This window comes from Dipteris shenzhenensis, chromosome 1 (assembly GCF_047967505.1).
Source record: "Dipteris shenzhenensis isolate YYH24624 ecotype China chromosome 1, Dip_SZ_1.0, whole genome shotgun sequence".
In the NCBI taxonomy this organism is placed as follows: Eukaryota; Viridiplantae; Streptophyta; class Polypodiopsida; order Gleicheniales; family Dipteridaceae; genus Dipteris; species Dipteris shenzhenensis.
In genome coordinates this window covers 41,730,951-41,746,840 of record NC_141596.1, presented here as the reverse complement: position 1 = coordinate 41,746,840, position 15,890 = coordinate 41,730,951, and the positions used below count along the sequence as shown (strand labels likewise).

Genomic DNA, 15,890 nt, shown 5'->3' with positions numbered 1-15,890 from the left:
AACATTCCAGCAAGCCGAAGAGGTTTTATTGAGTTTATTTTACGGCATGAACTTGGCAAGAAAACATGCACGTTTTTGTGCAATACGCAAGAATGCCTTATTTTTGTTAGAGCCCGTCCCCTGAGGTGAATGAAAGCGGAGTCTTTGGTGATGATAGATTTATGGTGCAATATTAATTAGCACTTTCTGAGGAAACTGAAATAGTTTTCTGAATCGTGAGATATGTTGTGACAAAGTACGAGGGTCAAGGCACACCCCTGTACGGGAAGACGCTGCAAGAGAAGGCGATGGTGGAGCAGTGGTTGGAAGTGGAATCGCAGAACTTCAACCCACCGATTTCGACACTGGTGAAGGAGCTGGTGTTCGCCAAGTTCAGGGGGCAAGCGACGGACGAGGAGGTAGTGAAGGCCAACTACGAGAAGCTGGAGAAGGTATTGGACATATACGAGGCGCATCTGGCAAGCAACGAGTATTTGGCAGGGGATTTCTTCTCCTAGAAAATCCACCAAAAAATTCCAGATCTCCTGCAAACTTGATCAAAGAAGCTGAAGGTCCCTATTTCTTTTTTTCATGAGGCACTTGAAGCAAAGATATCGGTATCCTAGTGGTGATTGCAGTCTCTTCAATCCAACACCCTCTCTCTCTCCCATGATCGTAAACAAGTACAAGCTGCAAGGAAACATCAAGAGCTACAACCCAGAGCCGAAACTATAAACCTTCTGCGGGAATTCTAGAATGTGTGAACAATGAAATACAAAAGGGAATGCAATCTCATACAAGTAGCAAAACATTTTTGAACCTTAGGCTAAGGGAACGAGGCTACAGTGTTGAGTTCCAGATTGTGAAGAGTGATTGTCACGTGCAACCAGGGTGGGGGATTACCCTTTGATTACATGGAGACGGGACCTAGTAGCACTTGGGATGACTTTTTGAGGAGAGCAGGTGAGAGCTACAATGGCAAGGACATATTAGAGTTGAGTAGACGAGGGACACCGCTATTGGAGGTTAGAATTGAGCAGACGAGGGACACTGCTGCTAAATCTACATGCGAAGGCAAAAATCTCCCCTCTCTCGGAAAGTCGATGCCAAGTCTTGCAAGTACATCTTGAGAAGTGTCAATGAGCTAGAGTATTATTACAAGTTGGGAGATAGAGCTCCATAGATCCTTGGGTAAAGAAAAAGCTGTGGTAGACATAGTTACTAAGCCTATGCTTGGAAAAAAAAAATTGCAATCCAAAGAGCCATTTGCCAGAAAAGCCGGTTCACCTTTTAAAAAAAACCATTTGTTAATTTGCTTGAAAACGGATGTTACCTGTTGAAAGGGCTTTATGCCTGCCAAACGGGATTTATGCTTGCCTAACGGGTTTATTGAGACTGTAAAAGAATAAGAAAAACTCAAATAAAGGAGGCTCAAAGCACTAAGGGTGTATAGAATTGTCATCATACAAGATCCGTAATGGGGTCGATTTGTTTTCATTGCCACACTGCATACATATCTTTCCAGTTAAAGGTGACCACACTTGAATAGGCCTTTGAAGGAACTTTGAAAGCCATGCAATGGCAAATCTATCTCCCCAAAGACCACCGCCTAATGTCGGAACACTCATTCATGTAAGGTATTCGTCGTGCGTTTTAACTCCTTGTTGTTGAAGCTCAAATCCAAATATGTGTTGAAATATTTTATTGCGTGTTGGTCATTGTTGTGCAAGTTCGAAACAAAATTTTAGAGTGTTGTAGTCCGTAGTTGTTCAAAGGTCATCCTGTTTTCCAACAGGTATGCGATTGCGTCTCAGGGGGGTCACTATGTATAAACCCTCAATATCACGTGCGTTCAAGGCATATTTCTAAAATCCCTTATCTGTAAATTTTTCATTAATAAAATGTACCCTTTTTCTATACAAATCTGTAAATTTTTTTGAAAATTGTTTTAAGTACTCCCTTATGTAAATTAACTTTTGTTAAATTTAGATATTAAAAACATCCTTCTGTTGAACTCACATGATAGGGTTACATATAATGAGTGACCCCCCTGAGGATTGCGTCAGATAAACAATCACTTGGTGTGCAACCATAATGCATGATACGGTTTAAGTTCTGTTTGTGCAAGGTGTTATCGACGACTGATTTGTTTAGGTCCATTGTTCTTGTTTTGAATGCTAGGCTCGCCTTTTTTTGCAGGGAGGATCGGGTCTTGATGGACCTTGTGTAATGTTTATTTTTTCTTTTCTCTTTATGAAACTTTCATTAAACGGTACGATCCAAGTTCTAGTTTAAGATTGTAGTTATGTGCTCCATGACATAAAAAGGAACTTTGAAATATAGAGATCTATCAGTGACAATAAGCGGGTCTCTCAAAGTTAAGTAGAGGCTCTCTGCTTTGAAGTAACCTTGCATTTTTTCAACTACATGGATGCAAAAATTTTCCTTGAATTTCTTTTCGACACAGCCTTAATTGTTGATAGAGCCTCATAAGCCGAATGCTAGTGCTTTTGTGCATACATGCACCCTTGTTTATTTAGTACGTTTAGTTCTAATTTGTAGTAAGTTGTAATTCCGACGCCCATTGTCTCCATAACATGTTTGAAGTTTGGAATGGTAGGGTCTTGATAAGTTTTGGAGTGTGTTTCTTGTAGGCAAAATATTTGGGAGGCGAGAATGTTTGTATTACTTAGAATATCATCTTTGTGTCTTTGGAATGTTTTTGTGTTTAATGACTGTAGAATTGGTAAGCTACATTATTCTCGTAGGTTTAGATAGGTGAATTTCCATTGTCGTGTGAAGAAAGCAAAAAAAGAATCTAAGTTTTTTATAAAATAATTGCTTGAAGTATAAAGTATTCAAAAGGGTGGTTATGTGTCACAATTCTTGAAATTGAGTAGTCTAAAGTTAAGGACTATTATAACATGACCCCATTTGGGTTTAGAAATTATCTGGGGGGGTCACTAATAAACATGTAACATAGCACTTTAGTGTATTGAGGGCTAGTTTTTAGTGGGGGGACTTACATGCTATTTATGTGCATGAGGGGATTTATAAGATAGCAACTTAGTGTAATTTATATATGTAGATTTATGAAAGAGTGTCACAATTTTAAGCTTGAAAATGTAAACACGTACAGGGGTTTCACCATTTACATGAGAACATGTAAAAATGCAAGAATAGGGGTAATTTTTAGTACATGCTTGCTTGCACATGCTTTATGGGTTTATGAAGAGTAATTCCCAGAGTGTAATTAAAAGGTAGAGGATGTTAAATTTTATTTTATTTTTTGCCAAAATAGACAATGTCTTCGCGCTCCCCATTATGGGAAACCTTGCTTTAAACTTAGTGCAAAAAATTGTACATAATTTCACAAAATAATATTCTGATGCAGACAATTTTTTTTAGATGGTGCAAAAAGGCATGATATTGATCTAAATCATGCCTTGTCATTTGATTTAATATGTAACATTATGCCATTTATATTTGACAATAAAAAGATGCAGGGACGTTAAAAACTCATCTTTTGGGCCAAAAAAGGATGTGAAATCCCTGTTTTGTCCCAAAAGACGACATTTTCACATCCCTGTATCTTTTGATTTACAAGTCCAAATGGGGTCATGTTACATATCAAATCAAATGGCAAGGTGTATTTCCGATGATTATCATGTCTTTGTGCACCATCTAGTAAAATTTAATGCACCAAAATATGAATTTGTGGTCAATTTGTTGCATTGGTAAGCTTAGAGGGAGGTAAGAATAAATCATTAGGGAAGGATATTTTTGCAGTAACAAAGCATTAGGGAAAAAGGGAACTCATTTTGGGGCCCTGTAAGAAATTCACTATTTTTTGATTTATTTCTCTCCTAAAAGACCTCAAAAATAGTAAAATACGGAAACGTGGCTCAGAATTGTCAGTAAGGACTATAGAACTGTCAATTCAAAAAGGAATAAGATAATCTTTTGTCTGACTAACACGATTTTGTATTAAATATCCTCTTAGATTTTTTTTTGTTTACTAAAGATTCCGCATCTCTTTGGCCGACGTGTGCAGGCCTTTCATAAAGAGTCCATCACTGAACTTAGTGATTGAAAATATTCACATGGATACCGCCACACTTCCACGATTCATGTTACAAAACGACTATGAGATTGAAAAACAAACTTCGCAACCTGGGAAGCACAAAAAATGGCCGATACTAGTGAGTCACTATCTGAGAAGAAGCGATTACACCATCTTCACATCGACTTAGAAGAACAATATGCTCCAGCACAAAAAAGACGAAAGGATACGGTGCTGAATGCTCAACAGCGGGAAAATATGAGAAGAGAAGGGCTTCAACATATTGACTTATGGTGTGATGGAAGCATATATCCAAAATGTCAAGTAAAAAACTCTACACCTCCATTTGTCAATCCCACCACATTACTGAGGTTTGCCGGCGATGGACAAAATGGACTTCTTGGTTATATTTCCGCGCAGTCTGCATTTGCGGAAACGTATAAAATGATGTACCTACAAGAAAAGGGGGCCAAGATGGAGGAGATAGCCATTCGTGCAAAATTGGAGCAGCAGTTGCAGAATGAAATTGAGGAGCATTCAAAGAGTAAAAAAGAGTTGACAAGAGCAAGAAAGAAGAGAACCGTGCTTGGAGACAGACTACGTAGCAGGAAGATTAAAAACATTGCAAATTTAAAGGCTGGGACTGGTGGATGCAAGCGACGAATTCAGGAAGCAAGGTTAGATTGAAATTTATCATTTTGTATACTCAAAAAGGCTCTCTTCCAGACTATATCTATTTCGTTGATTGTCGCAAAATAAGAATGGAGGTGCTGAATAATATAGTCATATTGTGTTGTTACTACAGGAAATTATTGGAGCCTGCAAAAGAAAATATGGACCCAAACCTTCTTCCTGTTAAACAAATGAAAGGATTGCTTTCTTGCGGTGTAGCAAAAGGTTTGATTGAGGAAAAAAAATACAAAACAGTCAAACGCAATGTTGTAGAGGACTTTGTATCCAATAATCAAGTTGATGGCACTATAATCCAAGAGGCTCTTGATGTTAGTGGAGTTAGCAGGAAGGGATATAGTTCGATTTTCCATGCGATATCCTCAACTTTGAAAGATCAAAGGATTAAACGAGTTTTACTGCCAAATCCAGCAACCGTGTGGAGGATAAGAGGTCATTTGAATGAAAGTATAGATGAATTTATTGGGCAATATATCCATATTGAAGAAATATTTCATGGTGTTAAAGGAACCACTGTGTATGATCCTTGGAACAATATATTTTTAGATCTGCAACAACTTCAAAAAAGAATGGTCGAGTTTTATGGAATAACATTTGAGGAGTGCAAAGGCATTTTAAAATTTGTTATCAAACTGGATGAGTGTGAGGTTGTAAAGGAAAAGAAAATGGAAAGAGTTACTATTACATTGATGAATGGAGCAATTGATACATCATTGACTGAAGCGAGTTCGAAGTATTTTAGTGTGCAGTCAGAGAAACACATATGGTGGTTAGGCTCGTTCCAAGTATGATCATGGGTTGTTTTATACTTGATTTTGGTCATTGTTTTCAAATCTGATATAGTAATACTTTTGTTTTCTATAATCTCGCAGGTGAAGACCGAAGACCATGAAACACTAGATTGGGTGTTTCACCACACGGAAATACCAAGAATAATCAAAAGACAAGTGCAAGGCGAGAATCTCCATGTTGCAGGAAAAGGTGATTTTCAAGTAGAGTGGCACATGGCCGGGGATCTTAAAACACTTAAGTGCATGTATAACATTAGTAAAGGAGGCAACTCAAAGTCTCCTTGTCTTTACTGCAAAGAATCAGCTCAAGTAGTGGATTCAAAATGGTGGAAGAGAGCACCTAATAGAGATAAAGTTGACCCTGACTTCAAGGCCATTCTGGACATTCCACTATGTAATGTTCACATCTGCACATTGCATGGTCTATGTCGAATTATTGAGAAATTGGTATTTTTATATATTGGATTTGCTTGGAAACTCCGTCCCGAAAAAAATAGAAAGGATGCTCTTCAAGCATTGGAAAAAGTGTTATCCGATATAGGTCTGCATGGAGGAGATGTTCAAATCACAAAGGATTTTAAAAAGTCTACCAATGGCAAGGAGGTACCAATCAAGCCCTCTATTGGTGGTGTTAAGGCAAGAAGATTCTTGTCTCGACCCAAACACAGTAAGCAAGTAAGGCAAGGTAGAGCAGTTTCAAAGATTAATTATGGATTGTGGAAGCAAGTCCATAATGCTGTGAAAGATCATGAGGCAGATGGGGAAGCACGAAATAGGAAGGCAGAGGTGTGGAGGTCTCTTGATCAACTCTTCATGTTCTGTGACAAAGTAACATGGACAAAGAGTGATTACAAGAACTTTGAGGAGGCAATTAAACATTTTGGAAAGTCAATGAAAGACGCGTGGACAGCCTGCAATATAACTCACTACATGGTAAGGTTATGTCTTTTTCTTTTACTTAAGTGTGATCCTCTTTTTTTTTATTACTTACTATGCATTCTTATGTCTTACAGCATATCATATACAACCACCTTCCCTATTTTGTCAAAAAGTATGGATGCCCAGCTATTTGGTCTACCCAAGGCATGGAGACGTCTCACTACATGGCACGTAATGCATTTTTTAGACACACACAACACTATGGAGGGAGTCAGAAGGCGAATAGTCTGAAGGAAGTCTTCCAATGGTTTTACCGAGGCATACTACAGAGGCTGCATGCTAAAAGAAAAGTTGCTAGCTCCAAAATCAAGCTTGCTTTTCTTCTAGCCCAAAAGCAAAGACGAAGACAAGCTCTAGACAATTCAATTGCAGCAGAGAGACATAGACAATGGAGGGAATCGAAGATATTTAGAAACCATAAATGGACAAGTAAACATGAATAGGACTCATTTGTAACTTATTGGTGTTATGTCCACATGTTTTCAAACTCATTCAATAGAAATTTTTTTAGTGGAACAAGTGACTCTTGGTGTTATGCATGAAAAGTATTTCAATGTGAAACATATGATCTGAACTTAATACAATTTGTTTACAATTTCAATATATTGTTCATTTAATATTTAACGACACCACTCTATGTAAATGTACAAATTATTTCATCATCAACTTATTAATCAGATATCAAAGACTTTATACAAATCAGTTCAAATTTAATATAATGTTTGTGCTATATTCGATGACTAAATCCTATTTCTCCCAGGGCCTGCCGATCGGAACTCTCTTTTTGATCTTGATTGGAGTCTTTTTCTTCTTTATTGGCTTGATGTCGACTGTCTCTTTATCCTTTTCTTCAGCTCTCTCCACCTGTTCCTCTTCTTGGACTGTGTGGCTTGATGCAATCATGGGTGGCTCTCGAAACCTTACGAGCTGGTGTTTTCCATAGCCCTCCAGATATTTGGGCTCCTTAACACCACATGCTAATGCATAAGAAATGTAAGACAAAAAGTAAGCGGCCCTAGAGGCCTGCTTATTCACATAATCTCCAAATATATCTATGGCAGACAACCTCTCTATCAAAATGATCTTTTCCTTTTGCCATGAAAGAGCATGTCCTCCTAAAGCCCTGGACAAACATTTTAGGAAGTAAACAATGGCTTCTCCATTGTTGCTCAACTGCCTATGGTAAATCAAGATCTTGGCACTGCCTAGATCATGAATATAATGAGCTAGGCCTGACATTTTGCGAAACCCAACCTGCCTGCTTCCACTTGATTTCTGGAGGAATGTGTCATCCTCAATTTGTAGCTGCAACATATCAAAGGATTGGAGTGAGACAATACACAACCTACAAAAACAAAGTTAAGCAGAAGTCAAAGTATATGATTTGAAGTACCTTCTCATTTTCATCAGCAACAAGCAGTTCATCTTTCCAAAGATTTATCCCTCTCCCTTCTTGTCCAGCCTCTTCTTTAGGCTTTTCTGTGTATAGTGCTGAGAGATTCATAGCTTCCTATGTGAGCTAGAAGGCAGCTTCATCTGGCTCTTGGAACCTTTCAGCCTCTTTGAAACAAAATGAAAGGGCCTCTATAGGATCAAACATTGTTTCCAAAGCCAGTAGTGAATGGTCATCCTCTATGCCAACCTCCTTGTCAAGCCTTGAAGCCTGGGCAATAAGGGAAATTGCATTGAGATGACCATAGCCCATAACGTGGCATCCACACATAAAGCATCAAGCCACATGGAATAACAAAGCATCATGCATCAAGCTACATCAAGCAAAGAAGCAATCATCATCAACATTAAGAAGCAACATCCTTGCCACCTTTAGCCTATATTCTTATAATCAAACCTGACCACCTAAGAGTAGCCATGTAAGCACCGAGGGGAGGTATTGACATGTAAAAGCCACACTTGACCACCTTAAGTAGCAATGCATGCACTAAGGGGAGGTGATGGAATGTAAACTCACATATGATCACCTTGCAGTAGCCCTACTTGCTGCTTCAGAGGTAATCAAAACGGTTTCCTTCTTCGAAGGGTGGGATGCTCCCCAAGCTTGGGGGGAGATTTGGCGCATCTGCTTGTTGATTCCTGTGGAAAAGCTCGTCCTGAATGGTTTATTCACAATCTCATTACAAAGGTTTCTAGGCCTTGGCTATGGTTGGTAATGTTTCGACCAAGGAATCCATTTGTACCTAATCAGCCTTTTGTGCCTCATTTCGAGCTTCAAATTGTAATTCTTTTTGGGCTTAAGATAAACTATCAACAAAGAATTGCAAGTTTATTTGGTGCTGAACGTTTGGCTCAAGTGTTGAATTCTCCCCACCCTCTTCTCCTACCTATTTTGGACTACCGAGAAACTTGGGATGTCCGAATTCTCGTCTTGGTGTGATGACATCTTGGATTATTCAATTTGATGGAGCTCCCTCAAATCAAACATACACTCTATATCATGGAGGAAAACATAATCCTTTCCACCAATCAACACACCTGGAAGCATGGGCACTGCATAGTTGCTGCTCTGAACATCAAAATCTTCAACTGGCTCTGCTCCCCTCAGAGTTTTTGTCCTCAGTTGAACAAGGTCAAGAGCAGCCACTTGCAGCCCCTCATCCTGAAGGTTGATATCTTCTTCTTGCTCTGCCATTTCTGTGACCAAAGAAACATCCTCCTTTTCAGAAGCTTCAGATGTGTCTTCTTCTTCTATTTCCTGCCCTTGTTCATCCAAAGACTCCTGACTGAAGACAATGTACATAAGAAATGCCATGCTCTCCTCCAGCACTCTGCACTTTCTGGTGTGCAAAGTACAGTTGAATTTATAGTGATCAGGCAGGCTGTCAAATCTTCTGTTCACATGGTACCTCAGCCTGTCATTGGAGACAATATGATTTAGGTGCACAAAAACCTTTTCTCTTCCCACAATTCTTCCTGCCTCTGTCAGTTCTTTGAAGGCATCCCAATAGTCTGAAAGAAAATCTTTGTGCTACTCCAGTACAGAGCTCATTGTGAACTCCATGTTGAAAATACTGTGGTATATATGGAAGTTACTCTGAGCCTTGCATTTGTGAAGAAACTCAAATAGGAGCAAATCTGGAGAACTGTCCTCTTCTGGTTCCATTTGTTTTTTGATGGAAGAATCAGCACTCTGCTCCAGCCTCTTCTTTTTGCCTGTTCAAAAACTTATATACTATGAATTCTATATGTTGACATATGCAATCAGTGAATGCATTGTATATCACCAGATAATTCCTTCATGACATCTCATGACTCACCTGGTGATTGCTGTGGTCTAATAATAGCAGCAGAAAAGTCCAGCTTCCTCTTGAAAGGTGGGGCCTGGGAGCCAGCTATTCCAAAACAAAAACATTTCTCATCATCAAGGAAGATTTCCACAGGGCTAAAGATAGCAAATTAATGAGGTAGAAGTGAGAAACAAATAATACACAGGAATTTGCAGCAAAATGCGATATGGGCTGTTTAGAGAATTATAAACCACTCTCCTCGCATTTTGTTGCAAATTCTCAAATTCTGTTCATGTGCATGTCAAATCAAGCACTTGGTTCATCTCAGTGATTCCTGGACACTATGATCTCATATGCAAGAGAAATAATGGAATGAGTGAAACTAATCATGAGGAATGTGTCAACAACAGGAATTTGCAGCAAAATGCGATATGGGCTGTTTAGAGAACTATAAACCACTCTCCTCACATTTTGTTGCAAATTCTCAAGTTCTGTTCATGTGCATGTCAAATCAAGCACTTGGTTCATATCAGTGATTCCTGGACACTATGATCTCATATGCAAGAGAAATAATGGAATGAGTGAAACTTTTCATGAGGAAGGAGTCAACAACAGGAATTTGCAGCAAAATGCGATATGGGCTGTTTAGAGAATTATAAACCACTCTCCTCGCATTTTGTTGCAAATTTCTTGTTTCTATTCATATCAACCTACAATCTAATTTCTGGGTGATTTACCACATTCTTGAACAGTATTAATTGAAAATGTAAGAAGAAGGATGGAGCTGAGTGAAGACATTGGGACATAAAAAATCCAATGGATGGAAGAACTAAATGTTGAAAAACATTGAAACCAAACTAGAATTCTGACCTTTTTTTTCCTTTTCCATGCTGATTGAGTTGCACTGGTAAATCTCCTGCTCTTTCTCTAGCTTGAACTTTGCACTCTAGGTAACCTGGAGATCTGGCAGTACTGTCTTCAGGCAGGTTGCAGTCTGGATGGAGTGTGCTGGGTAGGAAAGGATCAGAGAGAAGGAAATGGAAGATGCGAGGGTCGTGGCAGGGATGAAAGATTGGGATCCAGGGGAGGGAAAAGTGGTTGTGGTATTGATGATGAAATCATGAATGGCACAAGTTCCAAGGAATAAAGTGTACTTTCACACGTGCCAAATTTCAAACTCCAAGAGATCTGGGTCCCATCCACATGTGTGAAAAACGACTACATTCCACACGTGTGGGATTTAGTGATTCTTTAATTCTATTTGCACTTATTTGTGGTATCCTGTTTTGGACCTCTTGCCCTCCAGTCTCTGCTCTCTTGCCTCCCTACCTCCATACTCTGCAGCATCAGCATCTTGTCCAACAGCACAGGTTCATCCTCAGCACAGATTACTCCTCAGCAGCACAGCACATCCACATATAGATTCCAGGTCAGTAACAATGGGTTCTCCCCTTAGTCTCTGCAATCTTCTTGCCTAAAATAGAAAAAATACATCCTGCATGGAAATGCATAGACTCAAACCAAGACAGAGAAATCACTGTAGAAATGCAGATCTTCAAGTGTGATATTTGCATGTGATCTTCTTGCATAACCTCCATTCATACTGTATTTGGTTGGAGAAACATAGAAATCACTGTAGGAGTGCACCAGCAATTCATTTCAAAAATTTGCAGCAAAATGCGATGTGGACCTGTTTGAAATTCCAAACTGCTCATATCGCATTTTATTGCAAATTTCTCTATTTGGCTTCTTCCACCCCTGTGATTGCCTTTTCTTTGTTAGATGTCTGTGATCTCTTTCCAATCCTTTGTATGCAGTTTTTCAGAGTGATGGCAAGAACCAAGTCAACTGCAAGGAAAGTTGGCAAAGGACCAGGTCTTGCAGCAACAGCAGCTAGGGCAGGTACTCCAAAGGGAAGAGCTGCACATGGCAGGAAGGGTAAGCCAATGAGCTTGCTCAAGCAAAAGGCCAAAATATTGAATAAGGGTGCAGGTGTGCTAAGGGAGATAAGGAGGCAACAAAAAGCTATAGGCTTTGCAATACCCAAAGCACCCTTTCAAAGACTGGTGAGAGAAATTTGTGACAGTTGAAACCTTGGGTTCAGGTGGAATAGAACTGCCATTCTTTCCTTACAGGAAATGGCAGAGGATTACCTGGAGAAATATTTTGAGGATGCAATGCTTGTAGCAGCCCATGCTCACAGGGTGACTTTGATGGCCAAAGACTTCAACACTTTGTCCAGAGTGAGATGGAGGTATGACAAGCTGGTTCATCTTGTGGAATGGCAGGACATCAAAATGAGAGATATATTGCTAATTCCACCTACAAGGAAGGTGAAGGTTGATGAGGTAAAGGTTGTTGAGGTAACACACTCAAAGAACACCAGAGGGAAGGCTGCTTATGAGGACTCACTGAAGCAGCAAATAAAAGAAACAAAATCTGTTATAGATGTGGAGACTGGAAAGAAGGAGCTACACATACATAGAAGGTTGAAGGAGTTGGGCCCTGATGTAGTTGTACATATTGAGGATGAAGTTTCAGTCAATGATTTTGATTTGACAAAACAATGCTTAGCAGCATTGGCTAACAAGAATGAGTATTGCTCAGATACTATCATTCTTGCAATGCTCTAGTAAGTGTCTATAAATTTTACATTTTTTGCAAATCAATCCTCCTTGTAACTCCTTTATAACCTACCCTAATTATGTTCTGATCCTATGCAGCATGATGAGAAGCTGGCTTCACCCCTTTGTATAGCATACAGTCCATATTGTTGATCCAGCCATTTCTTCTAGATTAAGAGATGCAAAGGAGACTCCCATGAGTATTTCCAGCTAGTTCAAACACTGCAATTTTGAAGTAATTGATATTTTGCTACTTCCATACCATAGCAAGTATGTGGGTGACTACTTCTTTTAAGATTCTTCTTTAATATTGGGAACTCTTGTAGCCTTTCATTTTCTTATGCTTTTTTCCTTATGCAGTGACCACTGGAGTTTTGTGTCTATTGACATCCAGCAAAAGCAATGCTTTCTATTCAACTCTCTAAAAAACACACACACAGAGCTGAAATTGTAAGTGCTGTGTGTGCTTTTTGAACTTAAAACTTCATTATTTTGATACCATACTAACTAAATTATACATATTGCAGTTGTATTAGAAGGCTATTAGATGCATTGGATCATTGTCCTCCAAATGTCTCTCTTTTGGATTCAATAGAGCCAATAAGTCTAGAGGTAAAAAGTCTATTAAATGCTATGTCTTTGAACTTATTGAATAATTTTGTTTTGTGCTGATGCTCACAGTTTCTAACATTTTTTTCTAACTGTACAGACACCACAACAAAATGATTCAAGTAGCTGTGGATGGAGGGTGCTGATCAATGCAAAATATATACTTTCAAGCTACTTTGAGAAGGAACAGCCAGATTTGGTAAGGAAAAATACATTTCATTTAGCTTGAAGATAATTCATAATGATACAAAGTGTTCTAAATTATCCTCTGCCATTGCAGATGAAAGAGGATACCTTCAGCCCCAACTATGTACATAATTTTAGAGCTCATACAATTTGGAGGTTTTTGAGCTATGCCTCCCCCAAACCTATTGTACCAGCTACTGTGGAGCTGGGTGAAAGCTCTAAAGTACAAGAAGGTGTCATACACCTTGATCTTACAGATGAAGCACCTAATGCTGAGGACCAGAAGCCACAGGAGCAATCACAGAGTGTTGAGGAGGAGCAGACACAGGAGCAAAGACCTGCTGCTGATGTTGAGGAGAAGGTGAAGAAGCAGCAAAGAGAGGCTTCTGGGGCAGTGGAGGAGACAGGATGGAGCACGGACAGGATGGAGCAGCAGAGAGAAGATCCTCCAGAAAATGTAGATGAAACTGTACATAAATAGAAAATGGATGTTAGAAATATGTTCTACAGATTCAGCTAAACAGTTCTGTACAAAATCTTACTTGATTGAATACAAAACCTTTCTTTATGGAGTCTGTGTTATCTCAATTTTAAAATTTTCTATGTCTTTGCATTTAACTGAGCTCTCTCTTCTTCTGAGTAACTGCAAAAAAGCAATATGAATTAGAGTGGTAAATTAAACTAATAGCAATGCTTAATGAGACTAGGATAAATCAGATGGTGTACCTTTCTGTTGTTGTAGATAAATAAAAAGTCGTTTGAGATAGAACCTTCAGTCTCAAACAGAATGTCACTGCGCAATTGAGCTAGGGAGCAACATTCTCTTAATGAGATATTGGCTACCACATCACCATTCTCAACAACATCAATATCAATAAGTTTATTTTCTGCACCAAAAGACTCTTCATCTTGATCCATTGGGACAAGCTTTGTGCCTAGCATTCGACTGCGCTTGTAATAAAAAGAGAAAATAAAATTTTGTGATGCAACCATGTACTTCAGTTGCATAGAAGGTTGGACCACCTCACAAAACACTGAACTACATGTCTTCTTATCCCAACCTTTATCCAAAAATTGTGGCATGCATGCCGAATTTGTTGCTTTAACTGTGAACATTGTTTTTGAAACCTTTACTGGAAAGGTATTAAACAAGTCTACAAAAACTGTGAGAGGCATGCACAAAGAAATTTTTACTATCCTAGTGGCAATATTGGGCCTCAGAGCTTTCTGTACTTCTGTAAAAAGCTTCGCCCTATATGCCTCTGTAACACTAGAATGTGGGTGAGGCCAATCCACCGAATTCCACGCCGGAAGGTCTTGTTTTATTAATACACCATGTGTGTTAGCTTTGTCCAGCAACTGATAAAAATGATCAGTAAAAAATATACCCGATTGAGCTAGCTCTGTTGCACATCGACCTTGGTATTGTTGTTCTCCTATCGATCCATGCAGAACATCTATAAATCCCAGAATACAATCGATGTTTTGCCATGTCTCATACGATGAAGGATATAAATCTGAAATAAAACAACACAAGAATGTCAATAAGCTAAGAGAGAAAGCTTCATCTTAAAAATCCATACACCTCATCAAGAAAAAAACCACAATAGAAAAATATACAATTAGGCCTGTGTTGCGGAAGATTTTTTGGATAGTCTCGCAAGACAAGTTCTTTATGCATGTACACGTGCTGAATCAAAACTTCTTTCACGGATATCTTCCCTTTGGTGATTTTAAAATCTCGTACTCTTCCCTTCCACGATGCCAAGAAAATGTTTTTTGTTTGGGGTCTTTTTCTTTTGCTAGGTTGCATGAGCACCCATGCTCCTTTCGAAACACTAAACCTTTCCCAAGTTCCTTCCGTTTTGACTGTACTTGAATTCTCTACCGACGAAATAGAAGAAGCAGGTCGACGGGGTAAGGATGTTTGGTATAATTCTGCCTTCGTAGCATTATCATCCACAGAGCGTCTTCCACAAGAACGGCCATGGTTTTGGTTCACCATGGAGATTTTCTGAATCTGTAACAATAGCAAAGTAATGTAACTAAGATAACAATTTGAAGTTTCAAGAAAGAGAAAGTGGGCAAACAGACAGTTGACGAGAAACATCTTACTCTACGCCAAACAGGATCAAGGGAGCAGTTTTGGAAAAGAAAGGCTGTTGCACAATGAGGCAATGGTGTAGAATGGTAGACCTTTTGCACGAAAGGCGGCACAACATTTGAAAATTCAAAGGAAGGTGGAAGCAGGAAGGATCTTGTCAGATAAAATGTCAGTTTAGATTCTATCTTCTTGTCCAAAGATCTTCTGAGAATAAAAAACCAATCTCCTCATTAATGTAGCACGCTTGTACTTACATAAAGTATTGTTTCTTTTTTCTATTTTCTCTTATTTTCATGAATTTTCAACGTTACGTTGGCCTTCTATTGATTGGTTGAGAGCTTATTTTTCCAAACCGTAAAAGGCCCCAAAATGAGCTCCCTTTTTTCCTAATGAAACATGGGTTTTGTTCCAAGAGTGAACAGAGTTAAAAAAGCTAAGCATTTACATATGACCCATGCAAGGAGTCCTTGGAAACACCCCACTTGTGTGGAAGGTTGCATTGATTATCTCAATTACTCTAGTGGAAAGAGAGAACTTGATTGAAGTAGGGTTTGTATTTAATACAAACAATGACTTGGAAATTAAACCTACAAACTGTCTCATGGATGATGTGAAATTAGTGTTAGTGGCTTTAAAGTTATATGCATATTTAACCTTCTAGCA

General features: G+C 38.9%; 1 pseudogene; it reads left to right on the top strand.

Moving 5' to 3' along the window:
- Positions 1-218: 218 nt before the first annotated feature.
- On the top strand, positions 219-497 carry LOC147905853 (glutathione S-transferase F10 pseudogene; annotated as a pseudogene).
- Positions 498-15,890: the final 15,393 nt, after the last annotated feature.